The sequence below is a fragment of the Podarcis bocagei genome (genome assembly GCF_964188305.1).
Source record: "Podarcis bocagei genome assembly, chromosome: 2".
In the NCBI taxonomy this organism is placed as follows: Eukaryota; Metazoa; Chordata; class Lepidosauria; order Squamata; family Lacertidae; genus Podarcis; species Podarcis bocagei.
The window spans coordinates 15,104,975-15,113,965 of NC_138126.1; the positions used below are offsets into that span (position 1 = coordinate 15,104,975).

General features: G+C 46.2%; 2 long non-coding RNA genes across 3 annotated transcripts in view; one reads left to right on the forward strand and one right to left on the reverse strand.

Annotated features, from left to right (window-relative positions):
- The window catches only part of LOC308581407, a 39,752-nt gene extending 32,074 nt beyond the window's left edge, over positions 1-7,678 (reverse strand). The window contains exon 1 of the long non-coding RNA XR_014005061.1: positions 6,862-7,678. This is a non-coding gene — a long non-coding RNA (uncharacterized lncRNA). The remainder of the gene's footprint in view (positions 1-6,861) is intronic.
- LOC308581287 overlaps positions 1-8,991 on the forward strand; it is a 196,492-nt gene that overhangs the window by 167,478 nt on the left and 20,023 nt on the right. The gene's annotated exons all lie outside the window — the stretch shown is intronic.

Genomic DNA, 8,991 nt, shown 5'->3' on the forward strand with positions numbered 1-8,991 from the left:
GCCCTGGTTAACTCCACATTCCAACGGGCCACCAGGGAATCAGCTGAAAGGCCATCAACATGGGATAAAACATCACCTACCACTCTCTGGAAACCATTTGGATCCATTAAGTGGCAGGGGCGGACGAGGCACCGGAACACCACTGCTGCTGCTGCACTGTGAGTTGGGAAGGCCGCTCCCTCCTCAGGCTGATTCCACCAGGCCCAGGGGGCGGGGCCTAGACTGACTCACCACTGCCACAGCTTAAGAGGCCGCACGAGGCACCGGAACACCACTGCTGCTGCTGCATTGTGAGTTGGGAAGGCCGCTCCCTCCTCAGGCTGATTCCGCCAGGCCCAGGGGGCGGGGCCCAGACTGACTCACCACTGCCACAGCTTAAGAGGCCGCACGAGGCACCGGAACACCACTGCTGCTGCTGCACTGTGAGTTGGGAAGGCCGCTCCCTCCTCAGGCTGATTCCACCAGGCCCAGGGGGCGGGGCCCAGACTGACTCACCACTGCCACAGCTTAAGAGGCCGCACGAGGCACCGGAACACCACTGCTGCTGCTGCACTGTGAGTTGGGAAGGCCGCTCCCTCCTCAGGCTGATTCCACCAGGCCCAGGGGGCGGGGCCTAGACTGACTCACCACTGCCACAGCTTAAGAGGCCTCATGAGGCACTGGGACACCATTGCTGCGGCTCCACCGTGGGGGTTGAGGAAGGCCGCTCCCTCCTGTAGGCACACTCTTCCAGGCCTAGGGGGCGGGGCCCACACTTGCCACCGCTACTGTTTTAAGGACACTGATGTTGCCGCGGCAAATGCTTAATATGTTTTTATATATTTTAAAATGTTTTATAGGGGTTTTTATTTTTTACTTTGTTGTCCCACCGTGAACGGTGGTTTTTATTGATGTATTTCTATTTTGTTCTGTTTTAGTTTGGTTTGGGGTTGGTTATTGAGTGGGGTGGGGATTTGTTGTGTTGGTACAATTGTTTTTGATTTGACTTGTTTCTATTCTGTAAATGGAGGTTGGTTTGAGGCCTGGGATTGCTACCGTAGTGGGACGAGGGAGGTATGGCGGTGGGGGCAGATGTCATAGGCGAAGGGGATCGAGATATGGATATGCTCGTACCCCTTCCAATCTGCGCCCCATCCCGAGGGACGAAGGTAGGGTGAGCAAGAATTACTCACCTCCGTCACTGGTGTTGTGCAATGCCAGGTCTATAGGCAAAAAAACCGCCACCCTGCGAGACTTCTTCACCTCACAGGGGGTTGACCTGGCTTGCGTGACGGAGACCTGGGTACGCAAAGGGGAAACTGTTACCTTACGAGAGATGGCGCCCCCAGGTTTCTCCGTCCTCCACCAGTCGCGGACTGTGGGCCGGGGGGGGAGGGGTGGCATTATTAATCCGAGAAGACTGTTCTTTCAGGGCTCTGCCATTGCCATCGATCCCCGGCATTGAATGTGTTGGCCTAGTGTGGGGCTCCGAGGTGAGCTTGGCTGTCTGGCTGGTGTACCGGCCACCTAGCGCACCAGCAGCCACCCTGTCAGACCTGTTGGAGGCGGTGGCCGGCTGGGCCTTGGAGTTCCCCAACCTATTGGTACTGGGGGACTTCAACATCCATGCTGATGCCACTCCCTCCTCACAGGCTCTGGACCTGGTGTCTTCCATGGCGACACCAGGCCTCTCCCAGTTTGTTTCGGGCCCCACACATCAAGCAGGCCACACGCTGGATTTGATCTTTGGCGCCGGTATAGATGTGATCATGTCTCCCTCGATGAAGGTGCCATGGTCTGATCACTACGCACTGAAAGCCAGGATTGATTTTCCACCCCCACCCCGCTTAGGTGGCGAGCCAATTTGGGCTCGCCCGCGGAGGCTGATGGACCCTGATAGATTCCGTCAGGCCTTGCGGGACCTTGCTCCCCCTGGCGACTCATTGACTGAGCTTGTTGAGGGCTGGAATACCCAGCTCCTGGCAGCCATCGATGAGATCGCACCTAAGCGCCCTCTGCGACCCCGCAGAAACCGGGCTCCCTGGTTTACCGAGGAGCTTCGGAAAATGAAGCGGGACCTCAGACGGCTAGAGCGAGTATGGCGGGGTGCCCGTGGCGGAGCTTCAAGAACATCTTATAGGGTTTTTATGAAAACCTATGAGATGGCAGTGAAGGCCGCTAAGAAGTCTTACTTCTCGGCCTCCATTGCATCCGCTAGCTCTCGCCCGGCGCAATTATTTAGTATAATTCGGTCTTTAACGTCCCTTGAAGGACAGCCAAATTTAAACAACAATCTGACACACAGCTGTGAGGCATTTGCGAGCTTTTTTGTGGAGAAGGTCCTGTTGCTCCGCCATGACCTCCCTGCCAATTTGGATACAATAAAGGAACTGGAGGCCCCTCGACTGTCCTCGGGTCCAGTATTGGACCACTTTGACCGGATATCTCCAGCTGATGTGGACAGATTCCTCCAAGCTGGAAAGCCCACCACCTGTCCTCTTGACCCGTGCCCGTCATGGCTGATTAGAGCGTGTCCAGACGAGGTGCGGGCCCCCCTGGGGGATATCATCAATTTGTCCCTTGGCACCGGGATATTCCCAGGGGAACTGAAGGAGGCGGTGGTGCGTCCACTCTTAAAGAAAACATCATTAGATCCCTTAGATCTATCCAATTACTGCCCGGTCTCGAATCTTCCATTCCTGGGTAAGGTGATTGAGAGAGCGGTTGCTGAACAGCTTGGTAGGTTCCTGGATGAAACATCTGCTTTGGATCCATTCCAGTCTGGCTTCCGTGCTGGCCATGGGACCGAGACGGCTCTGGTCGCCCTAACAGATGATCTCCGCAGACAGCTGGATCGAGGCGGGTCGGGGCTGCTGATTCTTCTAGATCTGTCAGCAGCCTTTGACATGGTCGATCACGAACTCCTGGACCACCGCCTTGCCGACGTGGGGATCCAGGGCACAGTCCTTCAATGGCTGCGCTCGTTTCTCTCTGATCGGGGACAGAGGGTGGCGCTTGGGGGGGAATTGTCATCGCGTCACTCCTTGGTGTGTGGAGTGCCTCAGGGTGCGATTCTCTCCCCGATGCTTTTTAACATCTTTATGCGCCCCCTCGCCCAGCTTGTCCGGAGTTTTGGGCTGGGTTGCCATCAGTATGCTGATGACACCCAACTCTATCTGTTGATGGATGGCCATCCTAACTCGGCCCCAGACACACTGACCAGATGTCTGGAAGCTGTGGCTGGATGGTTACGTGGGAGCCGGTTGAAGTTAAATCCTTCGAAGACAGAGGTCCTCTGGCTGGGGCGGGACGATATGGGATTGAGGGGGCAACTCCCATCTCTTGCGAGGGTGCAATTAGTGCCAGCACCGTCCGTTAAGAGTTTGGGTGTAATCTTCGATACCTCCCTCTCTATGGAGGTGCAGATTACAGCTATAACAAAGGCGGCATTTTTCCATCTCCGCCAAGCTAAGCAGTTGGCCCCTTATCTCTCTCGCCCTGACCTAGCCACTGTGATCCATGCGACGGTCACCTCCAGACTGGATTATTGTAACTCGCTCTACGTGGGGCTGCCCTTGAGACTGACCCAGAAACTCCAGCGGGTGCAGAATGCCGCGGCGAGACTCCTTATGGGGTCTTCGCTGCGAGATCACATTCATCCGGTACTATACCAGCTGCACTGGCTCCCGGTGGAGTACAGGATCAGGTTTAAGGTGCTGGTTTTAACCTTTAAAGCTCTATACGGCCTAGGACCCTCGTACCTACGGGACCGCCTCTCCTGGTATGCCCCACAGAGAAACCTACGGTCTGCAAATAATAACACCCTCAAGGTCCCAGGCCTCAGAGAGGTTAGGCTGGCCTCAACTAGAGCCAGGGCCTTCTCGGCTGCGGCTCCAACCTGGTGGAATGCTCTGTCACAAGAGACTAGGGCCCTGCGGGACCTGACATCTTTCCGCAGGGCCTGCAAGACAGAGATGTTCCGCCAGGCCTTTGGTCAGGGCGCAGCCTGACTCCCTCCTCTGGCAACCTGCACAGAATTTTGTTTAATCGGTTGCCATCAATTTGATTTTAACTAATTTTTATAATGAAATATTTTTAGAATGTGTTATTATTTGATTGTTTATTTGATTGTTGTTAGCCGCCCTGAGCCCGGCTTAGCTGGGGAGGGTGGGATATAAATAAAATTTATTATTATTATTATTATTATTATTATTATTATTATTATTATTATTATCCAAATCGAACCCACGTCCCTGCAGAGGGGAAGGGTTGTGGAGAAGTCTAGTTGCACCAGGAAGTGATCTGACCATGGCACTTCTTTAGATTTGCTTTTACTTAGTGTCAGATCACCAACAGGTGAACACCAGGTCTAAGTCATGTCGGCGGCTATGAGTTGGGCCAAAGTTACTCAGGGACAGCCCCAAGGAGGCCATGCTTTCCACAAAGTCCCAATCGGCCCCTTGTAAGGTTGTGTCGGTGTGAATGTTATAATTCCACAGGACAACCAAACTAGGTGTCTCCAGGAGAACATCTGCCACAACCTGAAGCAGTTCGGGCAGGGAATCCTTGGTGCAGCGGGGAGATCAGTACAAAGGAATCCTGTACTGCCCCTATTGTTCAACTTCAAGAATATGCACTCGGAGAACTGGGTCTTCCCAATAGGACACCTGCTGCAAATTAATGACTTCCTACAAATCACTGCAAACCACCACCCCCTCCCTGCCCACATGACTTGGGTTGCTGTGCGTAAGAGAAACCTGGTGGACAAGCAGTGGCAAGAACAGGTCCATTGCTGCATACAAAAATTTTCTTTTGGGATGTCTGTTGTTAATAGGCCCAAAAAAACATTTCTGGTTTTTTGGGGAAAGTATGTCGTAACAATTTATTTAATTCTTCATTAACGGTATCCCAAATTTATTTAATTTTAGGTCACCTCCACCACATATGGGAGAAATTCCCTTCTTTAAGTTTGCACCTCCAACACTTTCCACGGTTGTTTTGGTACATTTTAGCCAATTTCAAGGGTTTAAGATACCATCTGTACATCATTTTTTTTTAAAAAAAAAAATTTATTGTATAGCATGCTGTAAATCTTATGTCTCTTTTCCGTAAGTTTTCCCATTATTCTAAATCAATTGTATGACCGAAATCTTGTGCCCATTTGACCATGACATCTTTAACCCCTTTGTCTTTTATGTGCCAATTTAATAATAGTTTATACATTTTGGATAAATAAAATTTGGATAAATTTTTATCATCATTTATAATCAATTCCTTGTCTATTTCAAATAATTTTGTATCAAATCCATTTACTTTCTTGTCTTCCTCAAAAATTGCATTTAATTGATGGTATTGAAACCAGCCTACTCCTGTATGTCTTATTGTTTCATATTTTTTTCATTTGTAATCTATTATTTACTTCCTCTAAAAGATCTTTATACATCAACCAATTTGAATCCATATTTTTTCTTTTTACTGCCTCTGCCTCCATTGGTGACAACCACCATGTGGTTTTTGGTTCTAATAATTTTTTGTTCCTTTCCCAAACTTTATATAAGGCTTTCCTAATAATGTGATTTAGCAATCCATTGTGGATTTTTGTTTTCTTATAATCCAGGTAGCTGTGCCACCCCACTATATTATCCCAGCGCTCAATATCCAATAATTTAGTATTCTTCAATATCATCCATTCCTTAAGCCAGACCAGGCAGGCAGCTTCGTAGTAGATCCTAAAATCTGGCATTCCAAACCCTTCTTTGTTTTTGGTTTCTGTTAATAATTTAAATTTAATTCTGGTTTTTTTGCCCTACCAAATGTATTTTGCCAAATACCTGTGCCATTCCTTAAAACAATTTAAGCCATTAAGAACCAGAATTGATTGAAAAGGGAACAGCATTTTTGGTAAAACTACCATCTTGACTGTAGAAATTTTACCCACGTGAGTTTTAATATACTCCAGATTTCTAAGTGTTTCCTAATTTTGTTCCATACCTTAATATAAATGTCTTTCTATAAATGAATGTTTTTCATGGTTATACAAATTCCTAAATACTTTGCTCTATTAGTAATTTTAAGTCCTGTTTCTATTTCTAACTTTACTTTTTCTTGTGTATCTATTTTTTTACAGAGTTTTGTTTTTTCTTTATTAATTTTGAATCGTGATAATTGTCCATACGCCTTTCTTTTTCCTTTCCTTCCCATTTATTATAATAATTTTTATTGATTTTCTTTATTACAACAAATATCCATCACCATCACTAAATCTTCCTATATCTCATCATAGTCTTTCAATTTTAACTTTCCTTCTTGTTCTATTAGTAATTCTCTGTATGTTGGCCATATTCCTTTCATTGTTGACATGTTAAGTGATAGTGCTTCAATGGGTGATAGCCATCACGGAGTTTGGGGTTCCAATAATTCTTTGTATTTTCCCCATACCTTTATTAAAAACTTATTATAGTATTGTGGAGTCCTTTGTGTACTTTTGTTTTCCCATACCACAAATATGCATGCCAACCAAATATTCTGTCATGTCCTTCCAGTTCTATTACCTCTTCTTTCTCCAATTTAATCCAATCCCAAATCCGAGTAAGACAAGCTGCTTCATAGTAAATTTTGAGATCTGGAAGGGAAAAGCCTCCCCTTTCTTTTAAGTCTGAGTTTTGTATTTTATTCTTGGCCTTGTTTTTTTCAATATTACTACAATACTCCAGAGCAGCCTTTTTCAACCTGTGGGCCCCCAGATGTTGCTGAACTACAACTCCAAGAGCTCAGGGATGATGGGAGTTGTAGTCCAACAACATCTGGGGACCCACAGGTTGAGAACCGCTGCTCTAAAGGGTTTTTTGTTGTAAATATTAGATTGTCTGAAAAGGCTCTGACCTTATAGGCCCTTTGTCCAACTTTAATTCCTTCTATTCTAGGGTCTTCTCTTACTGCTTTCAAATATACTTCTAGAAGTGTGATAAAGAGGAGAGGAGAAAGAGGGCAGCCCTGTCTTGTTACCTTAGAGATATTAAAAGCTTCTGATGTTTCACCATTTATAATTAGTCTGACCTTTTGGGAATTATAAATTGCTTTTATACCACTACATATTTTCTCACCCAAACTCATCATTTCCAAAGTTTTTTGCATGAATGCCCCTGAAGCATTATCCAATGCTTTCTCCGCATCCACCAAGATCAGGGCTGCCTTTTTATCTGGTCTCATTTCTAGGTATTCTATTGTATCTACTACCAATCTTACATTGCTGTAAATTTGTCCTCTGCGTAGGAAGCCTGACTGATCTTTCTTTATTAATCTTGCCAGGATCTTTTTCAATTTATTGACTAATTTTTTTGCAAATAATTTATAATCTGAATTTAGAAATGAGATTGGTCTATAATTTTTAATTTACTCTAAATTGGATCCATATTTCAGTATCAATGTAATTAGGGCCTCTTGCCATGATTCTGGCACTTGTCCTCCTTCTAAAATTTTGTTCATTATTTTTTTCTAACACCGGTAATATGGTCTCTTCCAATTTTTTGTAATTCATTATAGAAATACCATCTGGACCAGGGACTTTACCATTCTTAGAAGTCACAATTCCTTCTTTTATTTCATTTATGTTAATAGGGGCATTTAAGTATTTCTATTCTTTCTCTTATTTTTGCCAGTCTATTGTTTATTTTTTAAAAATCCTATTTTTTCGTCAAGTTCTTCCAGCTCACTTCCATTTCTGTTGTTGTTTTGCAGCAGATTTAGTTGTGCTTTGTGAAAGCACAAAAGAACCACAAAGAATCTTGAGGCAGGTTACAAATTTATTCCAGTTCAGTCTTTGGTTATTGACATTTCTATCCCACAACCCTATCCACCTAGCAGACTGCCTCTCTCCCCTGGCCCTACAAGCCCATCAGTAACATTTTCTGCAGAGACACTGGGGATTGTTCCATGACAGTTGTCACTTGCTGACAATGCAGAAGGAGGCCCCCTTGGTGCACCCAGAAGATACCAGATGTTGGTTGTAGTTACATCTATACAAAGTGCATAGCCTTTGACCCTCCATAGAGAAATGGGGAGGAATGAGGAGCCTGAATAGCTGACTAGAAGGAAAGGTACCCTGGTAAGCTTCTGTCGATTCTTGAGGGGGCTTTGTATCATTTAACTTCAAAATGTGGAAAATGTTTGTGGGGCCTCCCCCTCCCCCTGTTGCTTCTGATGAGTGGGGCCCTGGATATCTGCCCCAAACGTTTGCCTTGATGGTAGCAGGATGGGAGAAGTCAAGTGCCCAGAATAAAAGAGTATTTTCTGCATCTTTCTTGATTGAAATGGGTATGTCTGAAAGCTCAGATGAAGTTCATGTTGACAGTAACAAAACTGCTATTCATAACCCAGTTAATATATTTATTACTTCTGATATAAAGAAGGGAGCATCTGGAGCCCTGCCATTCCTTCTGGCGCTGGTCCCTACCCTTCCTCTCTCTGCCATCCCAGGGCCACTCTTGACTCCCCAGCAGGAGACTGGATCTGTATGTGATGGTGAGATGTCCTGGCTGGTTGAAGGACCACTTCCTGTTTCCTGGAGCTCCATCCTTCTTTCTCATGCAAGGTGGAGTCATGAAGCAGGTGAAGACTGAGCACACCTAAGGGTGACCCCGGGGGGTGGGGTTCTGCTTAACCTTTCCCCGTCTGCTCCTTTTCTGGATCAAAATCCCCAGCTAATCTGTCAAACTGCTGCTGCTGCTGCTGCTGCCTGTCACTGTTCCTGTGTCTCTGGAGTGTTTCTTTGAGGAGAATACAGGACACTGCAAAAGACATTGTGTGTATTGAGAGTGCAATAAGGTAGACAGAGGCTGAGCCTTCCCTGTAATGCAAACAGGGAGACTTCTGTCCAGGAGATTTCTGTATAAAAAATTCTTTGCTGAGGTGGAAGTGGGGACTATGAGGTTCTCATCCTGGCCACCAGGGGTATTGTGTATATAGTTTTCACTCGGGTCCACATCAGTCAATTTAGGCGGGAAACCCTAGGTG